The sequence below is a fragment of the Bos indicus genome, chromosome 22, assembly GCF_029378745.1.
Source record: "Bos indicus isolate NIAB-ARS_2022 breed Sahiwal x Tharparkar chromosome 22, NIAB-ARS_B.indTharparkar_mat_pri_1.0, whole genome shotgun sequence".
In the NCBI taxonomy this organism is placed as follows: Eukaryota; Metazoa; Chordata; class Mammalia; order Artiodactyla; family Bovidae; genus Bos; species Bos indicus.
The window spans coordinates 9982970-10000000 of record NC_091781.1 but is presented as its reverse complement, the minus strand read 5'-3'; the positions used below and the strand labels follow the sequence as shown (position 1 = coordinate 10000000).

Here is a 17031-nt window from a genome sequence, read left to right as displayed (position 1 = left end):
TACATGACAAGGATGGCAATTATAAATAAAAATAATAACTACAAACACATGTACAAGTGATTCAGCTTAAAAACAGCTCTATCAACAACTTCACTGACTCTCAACCTACTGCTATGGCTTTCTGGGGAGTTTCCGAAGACAAGTTAATAGAGAAGGAAAATGATAGTATCTTAGTCTGTTTGCACTGCTGTAACAAAATAAACACCACAGCTGAATAGCTTTTAAACAATAGACATTTGCTTCTCACAGTTCTGGAGTCTAGTTTCAGAGAGGGCTATGACTGAATTGACATTACCCAATGATGATATGACAGTTTTTGTGATCTCATGAATTCCCTGTGTTAGAGTTCCACACTCTTCTACTTGAAAATCTGGGTGGACTTAGGCAAAAGGGGTGAGTTCATGGCTACGTCAGTCTGTTTCACCTTTGCCCCCCTGTCTCTTATACTTTCCATCCTGCTCTCTGCTCAGGGAGGCTGACCTGTATGGAATTTATCAATGATCTATTATCTAAGATTGCACATAAAATACATGACGTAGAGTTAATATTTGAATTTCACGTAAATAACAAAATCTTAGTATGTCCTATACAGTATTTAGGATCTATGAAAAATTCACTTGTTGTTAATCTGAAATTGGAATTTACCTATGTGTCCCGCACTTTTAATTTGCTTAGTTGGGTAACCCTACTTCCATCCTTTTTGGTTTTTGGCTGAGATCCTCCCCTGGGGAACGTCAACAGGAGACCGACCCATGGGAGGTAGGGGAGGGAGTCCAAAACATGTACTTTCCTGCCCCCGTCTGTGTGAGTTCCTTCACTGAAGCCCACTGCTCCTTGTAAAGAGACTTTTTCCATGGGACTCTCCTTCCAGGCTCCAGGGACCAGTTTTTCCCCTTGATCCTGAGAGATGGAGATAGCTCTACTGGTGTTCACGGTTTTGTGTTACTGTACCATCCCTGGGATCACCTCAAATCTCATCATAGCTTTGTAGATAGTCTCTTTGTAAATTAACCCTCCTTAAATTATCTTACCAAAAGAGCACCGACTAGACCGAAGTCAAGGTATTTCCAAAAAATTGATTCTGTTGCAGAGTGAAACATACATAGAATTTAATTTTACAATTTCTTGGTTTCCCTTTGGATTTATTGGAGTCCTTGATATGTTTAGCCAGAGGATGTGTCTCCATCCTCATGGAACTTAAGATCTAATACAGACATCGAATAGGAAGGAGACCAACTTCAGTTCATCTCCAAAGGAAGGTAACTTTTCCAGTGAGGCTCAGAAAGGTTAATAGGAAATTTAAAGCATATTTTCCAAAGATTTACCACCAGAACATGCCAGAACCCTAGTTCTCATGAGGTTCACTTTCTAGGCACCATTCTAGCCAAGATTTATTGAGCATATACTATAAGTCAGGTGTTGTTCTTAGTACTTTTCATGTATTTACTAATTTAGTCCTCTCTAAACTCTGTGATGCAGGTACAGATATTAAAACTATTTTCCAGCTAAACAATTTAAGCAGAGAAAGGTTATTTTCCCAAGTAGTTTCACAAGCAGGACAAGTGGTGGGACCAGAGTTTGTGTCCATTTAGATAGGCTCCGGAGCTCACATGCCCACCCATCATGACTCAGGGTCATGTCCTGCTCCAAATGAGGGCTGCTCTTAATTCTTGTTGCCTGATATGGGTATCTGGAGCAGTAGTCTGCCTGGTGTTGGGCAAAGGGTCTGTCTTTTGTGCAATGAGATGCTGAGCAAGCCCACTTATGGCTGCTCCCGGAGTTCGTCTGCACAGGTGATGGATGGTCTCTAGTTTGCCGAGAACAGCAACAGCTGAGGGCCTTGTTTTCCTCTGGCTTTTCAGAGGAGTTGGTTGGCCTGTTGCCTCCAACTCTCCCAGCAAGACTTCACCCTCCAAGCTTATTCTTCAGAAATTGGCTACAGTGAATCTTCTACCTCCCTCCCTTCAACTCCTAAAAGTCACCATGTTATGGGAACTTTGAATTTTTCTCTGAACCTCAATTATTCCCATTCCAACATAGAGAGAACATTTTCTTTCTAACGATATGAGACCATCCAATTAAGGAAGGTAGTTAGAACAGGGAAAAGGAGGAGGATGTAAGAGGGAGAGATGTAGAAACAAATTAAATTATTAGTATTATTGTTTTCAGATAGCATAGTTGTCTACCTGAAAAGCACAAGGGAACTAATTTAAAGACTATTAAAATCATTAGAAGATAAACAAGGTCCTACTGTATAGCAAGGGAACTATATTCAAAAGCCTTTAATAACCATAATGGAAAAGACTATGAAAAAGAATGTGTGTGTGTGTGTTGTGTGTGTATCTGAATCACTTTGCTGTACACCAGAAACTAACACAACACTGTAAATCAACTACAATAAAAAAAAAATGGTGTTGGGAAAGTTGAACAGCAGCATGTAAATAAGTGAAGTTAGAACACACTCATTCACCAAACACAAAAATAAACTCAATATGGCTTAAAGGCATAAACAGAAGGCATGACACCATGAAACTCCTAGAAAACATCATAGCAAAAAATTCTCTGACATAATTTGTACCAATGTTTTCTTAGGTCAGTCTCCTAAGGCAATAGAAATAAAAACAAAAATTAACAAATGGGACCTAATCAAACTTACAAACTTTTGCACAGCAAGTGAAAGTGAAAGTCACTCGCTCGTGTCCAGCTCTTTTTGACCCCATGGACTATACAGACCATGGAATTCTCCAGGCCAGAATACTGGAGCGGGCAGTCTTTCTCTTCTCCAGGGGATCTTCCCAACCCAGAGATCGAACCCAGATCTCCTGCACTGCAGGCAGATTCTTTACCAGAGGAGCCACAAGGGAAGCCCTTTGCACAGCAAAGGAAACTATAAACGAAACAAAAAGACGACTTACAGAATGGGAGAAAATATTTGCAAACGATGCAACTGACAAAGGCTCAATTTACAAAGTATACAAAGAGCTCATATAACTCGACAACAACAACAACAACAAAAAAACCCAAACAGCCCAATCAAAGAATGGGCAGAAGACCTAAACAGACATTTCTCCAAAGAAGAAATACAAGGGCTAATAGGCACATGAAAAGATGCTCAACATAGCTAATTATTGCAGAAATGCAAATCAAAACCATAATGAGGTATTACCTCACACAGGTCAGAATGGCCACCAATAAAAATCCACAAATACATGCTGGAAGGAGTGTGGAAAAAAGGAACCTGCTTATACCGTTGGTGGGAATGTTAGTTGGTGCAGCCACTATGGAAAACAGTATGGAGGTTCCTCAGAAAGCTAAAAGTAGAGCGACCATATGATCCAGCAAGTGGGCATATATCCAGACAAAACACTAATTCAAAAAGATGCATGCACCCCTGTGTTCATAGCAGCACTACTCACAGTAGCCAAGACACAGGAACAACCTGAATGTCTATCAATACATGAATGGATAAAGGAGATGTGGCACATATATGAATGGAATACACCTCAGTCATAAAAAAGAATGAAATGATGCCATTTGCAGCAACATGGATGGACCTAGAGATGATCATACTAAGTGAAGTCAGTCAGAAAAAGACAAATGCCAAGATCACTTCTATGTGGGATCCGAACTATGACACGAATGAACCTATCTTTGAAACAGAAACAGAACCATGGACACAGAGAGCAGACTGGTGATTGCCCAGAGGAGGGGGCTGGAGGAGAGATGGAGTGGGAGGTTGGGATTAGCAGATGTGAGCTTTCATATACAGAATGGATAAATAACAAGGTCCTAATGTATAGCACAGAGAACTATATTCAATATCTTATGATAAAACATAGTAGAAAAGAACAAAAAAGAATATACATAGTGCACCTAGTGGTAAAGAATCTGCCTACAATACAGGAGACCCGCACACATACAGCAATAACACCGAAGTTCCTACATGCCAGACACACACACTAGGCACTTAGTCTATAACTGTAAACAGTAAACAGAGGGCAGTAAACAGAGGGCAGTAAACAGAGGGCAAAACCAGAGATTTTAATAAGTGGTGAGAGGTGTCTTGTTTCTGAATGGGAAGACATATTATCAAATAGATGTTGAGTGTCACCAACATAATTACCAATTTTATTTTCTGTAGTCCAATGTTTGCAATGTTTGAACTCGGACAAGACAATGAACTCTCCTGAGTTTTCATTTCCTTGTCTTTACAATTTAATTCATCCCCATGTGGTTGTCAAAATGACTAAATAATAAAATTGCCTTTGAAAGCTCTATTTATAATGTGGCTAATTATACATACGCTCTTTGGTAAGAGAAGTCAGACCTCGTGCCACAGAAAGGGGTCATTCTGTGGATCCACACTAAGGTCCTGTTCTTTCCTGCCGGGACTCAGGCACTCATGCATGCTGCCACAACCCCCATGGCTGCGCAGGCAGCCAGGAAAACAGGCGTCAGATTTGGGCTCCTTGATGCTGCTTAGAATGACCAGGTAGAACATGCGTTCAGTTTGAGGACCGCCTCGGGGATCTTTGTGCTTTGATGTGCTGCTCTTTCAGCCTCCTCCTGAGTGACAATGGCAGAACATCCTGCAGGCGACGACCCACCCCATGCACATTAAAAGAGAATTGTGACCCACCCCTGCCCAGAGTCACAACGGGCTTCCCTTGTGGCTCAGAATATGCCAGCAACGCTGGAGACCAGGGTTTGATCTCTGGGTTGGGAAAATCCCCTGGAGAAGGGAATGGCAACCCATTCCAGTAGTCCTGCCTGGAAAATCCCATGGACAGAGGAGTCTGGTGTCTCCATGGAATCGCAAAGAGTCGGACATGACTGATGAACTAACACTTTCACTTTCTTTTGGAGCTACTGGGTTTAGTAGAAAGCATAGAGGAGTATGACATCACAGGCAGATATTTTTTAACTTTTTAACATAGGGAAAAAAGTGGGCAGAAGAGTTTGAGAGTCCTGTGCAAAGAATCCAACTGCAGTTTACATGGCTCCTAAACTGTGCTACCCACCCACCCTCCTCCAATCTCCATCCTAATTCCTGCTTCAAGATTTAAGATCACTGGGGAGAGCACTTCCTTGGAGTTGGTTGTGAAAAAGCAGCCACCCCTGAAAAGAAATGGAGCACATCAAATGCGGGACTGTTCCAAATTAGTCTTGAAGCTGGGAGCTGATAATGTAAATTACCTTGGTAGGACCACCTAACGGGAGCTTTCTTTGGAAAGTCTATTTTTAACTCAGAGGCCTAGAGCAACAAAGACCCAGCAACAAGACTGCTCCCTCCTGACAAATGATGGAACGCACACACCCTGGAGTGGGCTTCCCATCCCCTTCCTCCAGCACCACACTGGGAAGGAGGAAGGTACAGCCTAAGGATTAAGGATGTCAGGAAAGGCTGCACAGCCTCAGTTTCTGGCACGGTTGTGAGGATCCCAATTCTCCATTTCAGTGGCAGAATTCTGTATTTTAAGGAATTGGAGAGTGGTAGGGAACTTCTCAGCTGAAGCGCTGTCTAAACACAGTATGCCATCCCAGGACATGATCGGCATGACGGTTGCCCCTTTCTGCACCTCAGCAGCTTTCCTCCCTAGCAAGTGAAGGATGATTCTGTCTTTGCATATTTGTGCTTTCCCAGCCCCTTCACCCTTCCTGTGACCACCTCGCCTCCCACCCTCTGTCCCCCTAAAAGTTAAACAAAGAAAAACCGGTGAAGGAAAACAATACAGGACACCATCTCTTGCCTAAACTATTAAAACCAACTCCCAGATGGTTTTTCTTTTTCTTGTCCTGCTCATTCTTCTGAAAAAGTGCCGAAGGGATATTTCCAAAACAAACTGACTGTGAACCCCTTGTAAGTCCGCAAGCTCCTCCAAGGAAGTAATCATCTTTGTGTCCTTGGCTCTGGACCTAGTGCCTGGCACACGGTAGATGCGGAACCAATGTTTGCTTAAATGGGACAGAACTGAAAGTCTGTCATTCATTAACATGCATGACCAAGCTTTCTCCTCAACCTGAGTGGAGGTCTTGTGTGGCTCCCCACTTCCACCAAATTCCCACAGGCTGCATGACCTCACAGCTAGTCCATAAAACACACTGCTCTACAAGTGATTCCCTGGCAAGAAACTGGAATTACCTAACAAGGCATTAGTGGAAAGACTCAAGCTGGAAAACCTTTGAGTCCTGTGTTATAGCCTTCCACTAACCCATGGGAGGTGCTCTGCTGAACAACCCATATGTCAAAGGTGTGCCTTAAAGGCTCTTCTTCTAAATTGCTAATATTAGACATTTTATGACAAACAAAGCAGTAATTTCATATAGTTCAATATATTTATTAAAAGCCCACTAAATGCTGAGGCTTTAAGGGATATAGAGGGAGAATAGGCAGACCCATTTCTGCCTTCATGGACTTGACAAGCCTCACATATAGCATGTGCCCTGAGCTCTGTGACACTGGACTGCCAGGTGCCCAGGAGAACATAATGGAAGGCGAGCAGAAGGGAGCCCTATGGCAGGACCTGCTACCTTGCCAAAACCCATATTCTCCTCTTATTCCTGGGAATACAGCAGGACGAGACTACCCCATCTCTCTTGCAGTCAGGCATGGCCCTGTGACTGATGATGGAATGTGCAAAGATGTGATGTGTGCTGATGTTCAGTTTGGCCCATAAAACCACCCATATACACTCCTCTGTGCTCTTACTCTGATCCAGCTGCCTGGGCTGGAGGTCATCATGGTGATCTCAGAAGCCGTGTGTTGAAGGAGTTGATAACTACATGAGCCTGTGTACTTGAATGATCCTGCCTTGCATGGCTACATGAGAGAGACACACAGTTCTACTGGGTTTGAGCCATTTTTGTGCTGAAGTCTGTTTGTTATACATAGCAGCTAGATTTACCCTAATAATACAAGAGACTATTTAGTTTAAGTCAGAAGAGGCCTGGTGGAAGTAACGTTTGAGTTGGGACCTGGAAGATGAACTAAGGTTATCTGGGCCATGCCTGAAGGGCAAAGTTAGAAGCCTGCAGGATCGTGTCTGTAAAAGTGCTGAGGAAGGATCTGGGGAGTGGAAGGGAGTTCACTAAAGTTGGGAAGCAGGTGGCCTGAAATACACTCAGAGCAGAAGGCTGAGGCCAGATTCCATAGGATCTTTCAGTGGTATTAAGGATTTTCAATGATATTAAGAGTTTTTTTCTGAGGGAAGAGCAGGAACCCTCGAAGGAGTTGAACCAGAGAAGTGACCTATTGCTCAGCTACATGTAAGCATTTTGTGGAAACATACATGTAACACTGTCCCCTTGGTGGCTCTGGTCCCTGATACTTGCCCTTGCATATAGTTCCCTAACCCTGAGAAACAGTGTGCTTGTGAAAATGAAACACAGTCAAATTACTTTCTCCTCCTTCACCAGTTCCTCCTCTCTTCTGCCTTGCAGCTTGAGATTTGTGAAATTTTAAAGCAAAGGAATAAGGAATTACTTCCTTAGACAGACAGAGGATCAAGTCCAAGAAGGCAGAAGTGTTTCTGCCTTTCTTTGGTGTTTCTGCATTCTCAAATTTCCTTATCTTAGTCTTATTCCTAGAGTATACTTCCTCCACTTCTAGTGTTTAGTATAGGAACACAGTATTTATTTAGTTTTTCAATAATTTAATAACAAAAATTTGGAGAGGGCCTACTTTGTGCCAAGAACTGTCTTAGCCTCTAGAATTGATATAACGGTGAATGGAGGAGGCAAAATTCACATTTTGTGAATTTTACATTTTAGGGTATGATATGGACAATAAGAAATATCATGCCATCATGCCAGTCAGTATAAATATTGTGGGAAAAAATAAAACAAGGAAGCAACCAAAGAGGGGCTGCTATTCTACTAATATATAGATTTGCCAGGGAAGGGTTTTATTTGAAAATAACATTTGACTCAAGACCTGAGTGAAATGAGAAAGTAAGCCATGGCAATATCTGGAGGAAGAATTGTAGAGAAAGAGGGAGAAGCAAAGGTGAAATTCCCTGGATGGGAAGTTCATGAGTGTGTCAGGGAAAGAGATGGTCAAAGAGATCCCTAACTGAACCATTCTTATTTCAGGCAACACTGCACCTCACTGAGGACCAACATCAGAGGCTTACCACTTTAGGATAGTGTTAAAGGGGGACAGACTTCACTAAAATAATCCAGTCAGTCACTAGACAAATAAAAAATCAAATAATAATAATAGGTTCAAGAAGGGGTACCGATATCCAGCCACAGTTGCTACAATATTTTATCAGAAATATCTAGTTTCCAACAAAATTTATAAGGAAAGCAAAGAAATAGGAAAATATGATCCATATATCATAAAAATGCAGGCAATGGAAACTGCTTCTAAAAGGGACCAGATGTCATATAAAAAAAACTTCAAAGTAGCCATTATAAATATGTTAAAGAACCAAAGAAAAGAATGTTTAAAGGAGTAAAAGATGGTAGGATGATAATGTTCCACCAAACAGCAAATATCAATAATGAGACAGAAATCGTATTAAAGGGCAAAGTGAAGCTTCTTAAATTGAAAAGTAGGGTAAGTGAAATAAAAAATTCACTTGAGGGACTCAACAATAGATGTCAACTGTCAGAAGAAAGAATTAGCAGACTTGAGGATAGAGCAATAGAAATTATATAATCTGAAAGAAGAGAAAAAAATAATAAAAATAAACAGAGCCTCAGAGAAACACTAGTGCATTAAGTATGCTGACATGTATATGATAATACCAGAAATAGGGAAGCTGAAAACAGTAGAGAAAATACTGATGAAATAATGGGGATGAAAACATCCCAAATTTATGGAAAAATGCTAACTAACTTAAACATCTAGGAAGCTCAACAAACTTAAAGTAGAATAAATGTGCAAAGAGACACAAATAGATACATCATAGCCAAAATGCTGAAACCCAAAGACAAGATCTGGAAAAGCATTAGGAGAAAAATGATAAATTATTAACAGGGGAACCCAATGAGATTAACATTTGATTTCTCAGTAGAAACAATAGAGATCATAAGGCAGTGGAGTAACAGTATTCAAAGTGCTGGAGGAAAAAAACCTGTCAGTCAAGAACCCTAGGATTCATGAAAACTAGAAAACTAAGATCATGGCATCTGGTCCCATCACTTCATGGGAAATAGATGGGGAGACAGTGGAAACAGTGTCAGACTTTATTTTGGGGGGCTCCAAAATCACTGCAGATGGTGATTGCAGCCAATTAAAATTAAAAGACGCTTACTCCTTGGAAGGAAAGTTATGACCAACCTAGATAGTATATTGAAAAGCAGAGATATTACTTTGCCAACAAGGGTCCGTCTAGTCAAGGCTATGGTTTTTCCAGTAGTCATGTATGGATGTGAGAGTTGGACTGTGAAGAAAGCTGAGCGCCAAAGAATTGATGCTTTTAAACTGTGGTGTTGGAGAAGACTCTTGAGAGTCCCTTGGACTGCAAGGAGATCCAACCAGTCCATTCTGAAGGAGATCAGTTCTGGATATTCATTGGAAGGACTGATGCTAAAGCTGAAACTCCAATACTTTGGCCACTTCACGCGAAGAGTTGACTCATTGGAAAAGACTGATGCTGGGAGGGATTGGGGGCAGGAGGAGAAGGGGATGACAGAGGATGAGATGGCTGGATGGCATCACCGACTCGATGGACATGAGTCTGAGTGAACTTCGGGAGTTGGTGATGGACAGGGAGGCCTGGCGTGCTGCGATTCATGGGGTCACAGAGAGTCGGACATGACTGAGCGACTGAACTGAACTGAACTGAACTGAGGAGTGATGTTACCAACATTTAACGACATAGGTTGTTCCTAACCTCACTCCTCCTCACAATAAGAACAAGTAACAACTATTCAAGAACATTTTCACCACTGAGAGACTCATAGAACGTGAAGCTGAGGCTGAAGCACTGCCCTGCACCACAGAGACCAAGATAGACAGTGTTGGAAGGGTAAGAGAAGTGGTTATCTCCAGGCTGGATGTCGAACATTGAAGCACATCTCCAGCGAGAAGCTCATGTAGCCAGGTGGTTGTTTACAAGAAGGAAAGACAAAACTAAAGAGCCTTCCTGAAATGTATTACTTTCCAGTCAGGTAGACCTGAAAAGTGCTGTGAATAAGCTGCAGAGAGCAGGCTGGGGGCTGCTCAGCTCTTTAATTTTCAGTTGCTTTGTGGTCTAGACTGCAAAACAGATTGCTGGAAGGCATTTGTAATGCATTTCCCATGGCCCTTGCTGGGACTCTGGGAGAGAAAACTGACACTTTTCAGGACACTGCTTTGTGGTAGGTACTGGGCTAAATTCATGAGTCCAATTTTAAAGAGAAGAAGACTGAAACTGAGAATGTTCAAATGGTGTACCTAAGGACAGACAGCTAAGAAAACCAAAGGCAAAGTTTATACCAAGGCCCAAAGCCCCCTGATATTTCTACCAAACCATAGTCTTCTTTTATAGATTAGGTAAAGTTAAAAAGCAAACCAAGCTTATTTCTTCAAATCTGTCCCCAGATGTCTGTTCTGTAGAGGAACTATATTTTCTCAGGCAAAACCCATTGTGTGAAAATACTGAACATAAAGCAGAGGTTGGCAAACTCTTTTATAAAGGGCAAAACAGTAAATGTTTTAGGTTTTGTGAAGCTTACCATCTCTTATCCTAACTACTCACTCTGCTGCTATGCTGTGAAGGCTGCCTTATGGCAGATAATATGTAAACAAACAGGTGTGACTGTATGCCAGTGAAACTTAAGGACACTGAAATTGGAATTTCATATAATTTTCACTTGTCATGGTATTTATTTCTTTCCATGCCTCTCAACCATTAAAAAAGCTTTTCTTAACTCCTGGACTGTACAAAAACAGGATGAAGGATTTGGTTTGGTGTGCAGGCCATAGTTCGTATGAACAAGTTCTGTTCCAAGAGTGAATTCATGAGTCCAATTTGTTCTAAGTCCAACAAAATTAGCCTAGGTACCTAAGTAACACAACCACTATTAAAGTACTGTAATAGACTTATAATATTTCTCACACAAATAATATATAAAAACAAAAAATAAAGAAAACATTTTTAATCTTGCGGTAAAAAGTGAAAGTGAAATTCGCTCAGTCGTGTCTGACTCTTTGTGACCCCATGGACTACACAGTCCATGGAATTCTCCAGGCCAGAATACTGGAGTGGGTAGCCTTTCCCTTCTCCAGGGGATCTTCCCAACCCAGGCATTGAACCCAGGTCTCCCACATTGCAGGCGGATTCTTTACCAGCTAAGCCACAAGGGAAACCCAAGAATACTGGAGTGGGTAGGCGATCCCTTCTCCAGCAGATCTGTGTACAGTGATACAGTACAACAGCTGGCATACAGGTGCTGGCATCCAGCGAACAGGAGAGAGGAGTTACTGACTGGGGGAGGGAGAGGAGGCGGGAGAAGGTAGAGCTCAAGGATCATCAGCAATAGGAGACACAGGGCAAGCTGCTGTAAAGATTCTATACTCTTGCACTCTAAATAGTGCTCTACACTGAAGCACAACCACTTGTAGAGGAGTTGTGCATGTGGCAATGTGCGCCAGACATGGGAACTAACTTGTGTGACTGGACATGTGAATGAATGTTCACACCTTTGAAAGTTCACAACTTGAAGGTTTGTAAGTAGGGAGCTTACTACACACACACACACACACACACACACACACACACACACACACACTGCTTGATGGTACTCTGATCATTAAATTCCTTGAATCTAGAGGCTCTTTCTCATGCTGAATTTCATTTTTAACACAACACACAGTGCTGAAATAGCAGTGTTTCAGAATATGTAGAGGAGATACAGAACATGATATCAACAGTAGGAAACAAATGACAAGCACCAAGAATAAAAACGAGATGTGCTGAACTTCTAGAACACAGGTGGTTATGCACAGGTAATGTATTTATCAGTTTGTTGAAACAATACCAGGTTTCTGCATTTAATTTAAAACAGTCTCAAATAGGATTTTATAGAATTAATTTTTAGAGCAATCGTTCAAAGATTGAATAGAGACTCTTGTTAAATGAGTATAAGAGAAAAAAGCCTTTAATGGGATTCAATTATTTTGCTATTTGGATAGTAACTTTGGAGTAGACTTCATGGTTAAAGGAAAAAAAGAAGGAATGAGTTTTACAAATGATTGAGTGACAAGGGTTGTCTCTGGTTGGAAAACCATTTCTCATATTTCATGTTCAAAGAATTGAATTAATGAAAATAACACCTAGCATTTGTGTAATATTTCATTATTTACCAAAAAAGCTTCCCCATATGGCATCTTATTTAATTCATGTATTGATAAATGCTTTGCTGAAGTGGGTGTTTCACTAGCTTAATAATGGAAACTGAGGTTTGTAAAATTTAAGCGATTTTCAAGTTCACTTAAGAACTTGTATTTAGAACTGGAACTCAAATATTTTCCGATTCTTAGTTGACTGTCCTTTGGGATGTTGCTGGTATTGCATGAGAAAGAAAGTTCTATGACCAAACTATTTGAAAAATGCTGAGATAAACTGGTGTCTGCCTCAGGACTCCCCAGAACCTTTCATTAACTAACATGAAATGTAAATTCCCAAAAGGAGAACATAGGAGGTGGTGTTTCCCAAATTTATTTGGTTCTAGAATCCTTTCTAGAAACAGTGATGAAGCCCCTGTGTTTCATGTGGCCCTGAATAAGAATTAAGATTGGGCAAATTACCTAAACCTCTCTACATCCCTGTGTCCTTGTCTATAAATGGAGGGATAATGATAGCTTTTCCACAGGGTGGTTGTGAGGGTTCAAAGAGCTGATGCACTTGGACCAGTGTCTGCTATATGTAATTGCTTAATTACAAGTAATTGCTGAATTACACATAATTGTTTGATAGCCACATATACATCTGGCACACACATCGGCAAATCCAATCTCTCTTTAAAGATGAAGAGCAATTCAGGGAACTGAAATGATTCTCTCAAGGTCATGAGGCCAGCAAGAGGAAGCTGGAATACAGACAAGTCTTCTAAACCCAAGGGCACAGATTTATTTATCAAAACAGGAAAAATGAAACCATATATCCATTTTGACATCCAGGTCCAAATGAAAACTGGAAGATCATGGTCCTTACCTGAAATTTTTAAAAAGAGATAAAATAAACATCGGAGTATCTGGCGAGAGAGGGATGTCTGGCTGGTACTTTTGCTCACTTTCTGTCTGAGGGATGCATTTTCCTCTTTGATGAGATTGATCTGTAACTCCCTGCACTGCTAAACCACTGATCTCAATTTAACTATACAACTTGGGAGAGCTGGAGCTCTGCCATTTTCCCAGAAAATGATTAAGACCAACTCTAAGAATATTGTGAACTTTATCAGGAAAATCAATTCCTCTAACAAGGAAGTGAATCACTATTGATTTTTTTTTTCCTCTCTAATTGGACTCCGAGCCCCAATAGCTTTTCATAAGTGGTGGCAGCTTGCTTTCAGCAAATGCGTTTTTCACTCAGCAGTGGAGCATAGCATGCTCTCCAACACCTGTGACATTCTTTTTCTTTCTCTAATTTGTATTCCAACTTGAAGGTGAACATGGAAGCTTTCAGACACCTGCTATTCACAGCAACATGATGTTCATGAGACTTCTGTTGCCCTAAATGGACAATTTCTGTGTTCCTGTAATATGTAGATACATGGGGGTGGTGGAAAGGGCTTGGTACAATGCAGATGATGCACAATGAGAAAATGGCTAAGATGTAACTAAGGTGACTGGTGAAGCAGCAAGCCATACACTCTCAATCCAAGACGCCTATAGGAATGTGCCCCATAATTTATGATATTTGAATTATTTAAAGTACAAAAAAGGAAAGTTTCCGAATTATTTTTATCCGGTGGATACACATTTTCTAAAAACTCTGCCAAAGATAGCACAATAGAAAAAAACCAAACTACAGACCAAATCGAGTTATAAATATCCATGCAAATGTCTTCAAGTACAAGTGTATTCCAGTGTACTTGCTGTGTCTGATGCTTAGGAGATGTAGTAATGGTCAAGTTGCAGTGCCTGTCCTCAAGTAGCCTAAATTTAGACTGGGGTTTCAAACCAGAAAAATGATTTTACTACACAGTCAGGTAAGATAAGGACAACTGCAGATGACCCGTAGATTGCTAGGAAGGCTCAAAGGAAAGCAATTGGTAATATTTGGTTTGGGCATATGAATAACAATTTGGAAGAGCTGTTCTTTGAGTTGAGGGGTGAAGAAAATCATGGCTAAAGGTCTCAGTTCTGCCCTTGTTCTGCCAAGTCCAAATCCCAAGTCTGGGACTTAATTATTTTATGCTATTTAATTGATGTATCTTCAGATGTGGGCTCATCTCTAGAGTCTGGGTACCTTGAATAATACAGGGACATAGTAGGTTATTCTTGTTGGGACAGATCACTTTCCTCAGGTAACTGTAATAGATAGCAAACATGACCAAAATTGTTTGTAGCATCTCCCATCAAGAAGTGGAACCTGAGACTTCCCTGGCTGTCCAGTGGCTAAGACTCTGTGTTCAATCCTTGGTCAGGGAACTAGATCCCACACACCACAACTAATACCTGGAGCATCCCCCAAAATAAAAAAAGCAAATATTATAAAAGAAGCAAAATCTGTTCCCTTACCCCTTGAATCTGGGTTGGTTTTCCATTGACTTGGATTAGCAATGTGATAAAAACGGCAGTGTACCGGTTTCACGCCTGGTCTTCAAGAGGTCTTACATTTCCACTTATGGTTCTTTCTTTGTGTTTTGTTTTGCTAACATTTGTATTTATTTTTTAATAGGATTACAGAGCTGGAAAGGGCCTTGGGGATCTCGTCCTCACTTTTTAAAAAAAATTTTATCCTGGAGTATAGTTGATTTACAACGTGGTGTTTGTGTCAGCTGTCCTGCCACTTGATTCAATTATACATAGAGATGCTGCTGCTAAGTCGCTTCAGCCGTGTCCAACTCTGTGCGACCCCATAGACGGCAGCCCACCAGGCTCCCCCGTCCCTGGGATTCTCCAGGCAAGAACACTGGAGCGGGTTGCCATTTCCTTCTCCAATGCAGGAAAGTGGAAAGTGAAAGTGAAGTCGCTCAGTCGTGTCCGACCCTCAGAGATCCCATGGACTGCAGTCTTCCAGGCTCCTCCATCCATGGGATTTTCCAGGCAAGGGTATTGGAGTGGGGTGCCATTGCCTTCTCCGATACATAGAGATATATCTGTTCTTTTTTTTTTTTTACTCTTTTCCCATATAGTTTATTACAGTGTTGAGTAGAAGTCCCTGTGCAATACAGTAGATCCTTGACTCTATTTTTATATAAAAATATGGAACACTTTCCAAATTTGCATGTCATCCTTGTGCAGGAGTCATGCTAATTTTCCCGTATGGTTCCAACTTTAGTATATATGCTGCCAAAGCAAGCACTCGTCCTCATTCTTTTCAACTTGTGAGAATCTTCTAAATTATAACCAATGCTCTTATGACAATTTCACATACACACTTCCCAGCCATAATTTGGTGCAGGCTCTTTTAAATTTCTGGAACTGTCCAGCATTCCCTTTCATTGAGGAGAAATTCACTGATTTTTAAAAGATTTATATGTTATTGAGGTACATAAGTTTCATGTGTACAATACTATATTTCTACCTCCATATATCTTAGTTTGCTCATCACCAAAAATTTAGTTTCCATACATGACCATACAGTTGATACCCTTTACTTATTTGCCCTACCTCACTCCCCCTCCTCATCTGGTAACCACCATTCTATTCTCTGTATCTATATGTCTGTTTTGGTTTTTATTGTTCATTAATTTCCTTCTTTTTTTATATTCCACACATGCATGAAGTCATATGGTATTTGTCTTTTTCTGACTCATTTCACTTAGCAAGGTGACCTCAAGATGCATCCATGTTGTCACAAATGACAAGGTTCATCTTTTTTTGGTGGCTGTCTACTCACTGTTGATGGAGCCACATGAACAAGCCTGCTGGAGGATGAGGCTGGGTAGAGAGGGAACTCAGTCACTCAGTTGACCCAGCCCAAACCCAAACATGTCAGCCTCACAAGTCAAGCCTGGCTGCTGTCAGAAATTTCCAAAGATTTCCCACCCTTGTTCATGAGTACTGACTGCATTTAAAAGCTATTGTGTATTCTCTGAAGTGTTCTAGCTGTGTGTGAGACACAAAGTTGATGGGCTTAAGTGAGCAGTTCTCATTAAGACTGTGAGGCAATCTCATTCACCATTGCAACAAAAAGAATAAAATACCTAGGGATAAACCTACCTAAAGAGACAAAAGGCCTGTATGCAGAAAACTATAAGACACTGATGAAAGAAATCGAAGCTGACACAGATGGAGAGATATAACACTGCAAAAATGACTATACTACCCAAAGTAATCCACCAATTCAGTGCAATCTCTATTAAACTGCCAATGACATTTATCATAGAACTAGAACAAAAAATTTCGCAATTTGGTAAGGAAACATAAAAGACCCCAAATAGCCAAAGCAATCTTGAGAAAGAAGAGTGGAGCTGGAGGAATAAACCTTCCTGACTTCAGACTATACTACAAAGCTACAGTCATTAAGACAGTATGGTACTGGCACAAATACAGACACATAGATCAATGGAGCAAGACAGAAAGCCCAGAGTAAACCCATGCACCTTATTTTTGACAAAGGAGGCGTGAATATACAATGGAGAAAAGACAAGCTCTTCAATAAATGGTGCCAGGAAAACTGGACAGCTACATGTAGAAGAATGAAACTAGAACACTTTCTAATGCTTTACACAAAAAATAAACTCAAAATGGATTGAAGATTTAAATGTAAGGCCAGAAACTATTAAAGCTCTTAGAAGAAAACATAGGCAGTACTCTTTGACATCCATCACAGCAAGATCCTCTTTGACCCACCTCCTAGAGTAATGGAAGTAAAAACAAAAGTAAACAAATGAGACTTAATTAAACTTAAAAGATTTTGCACAGCAAAG

At 40.8% G+C, this 17031-nt stretch overlaps 1 protein-coding gene and 1 non-coding gene across 4 annotated transcripts in view; both read right to left on the bottom strand.

The window, feature by feature from the left end:
• STAC (SH3 and cysteine rich domain) overlaps positions 1-17031 on the bottom strand; it is a 353663-nt gene that overhangs the window by 136115 nt on the left and 200517 nt on the right. The gene's annotated exons all lie outside the window — the stretch shown is intronic.
• LOC139178742 (U6 spliceosomal RNA) lies at positions 15356-15461 on the bottom strand. Its single transcript, XR_011563235.1, has one exon. It is a non-coding gene; the product is annotated as a U6 spliceosomal RNA (small nuclear RNA).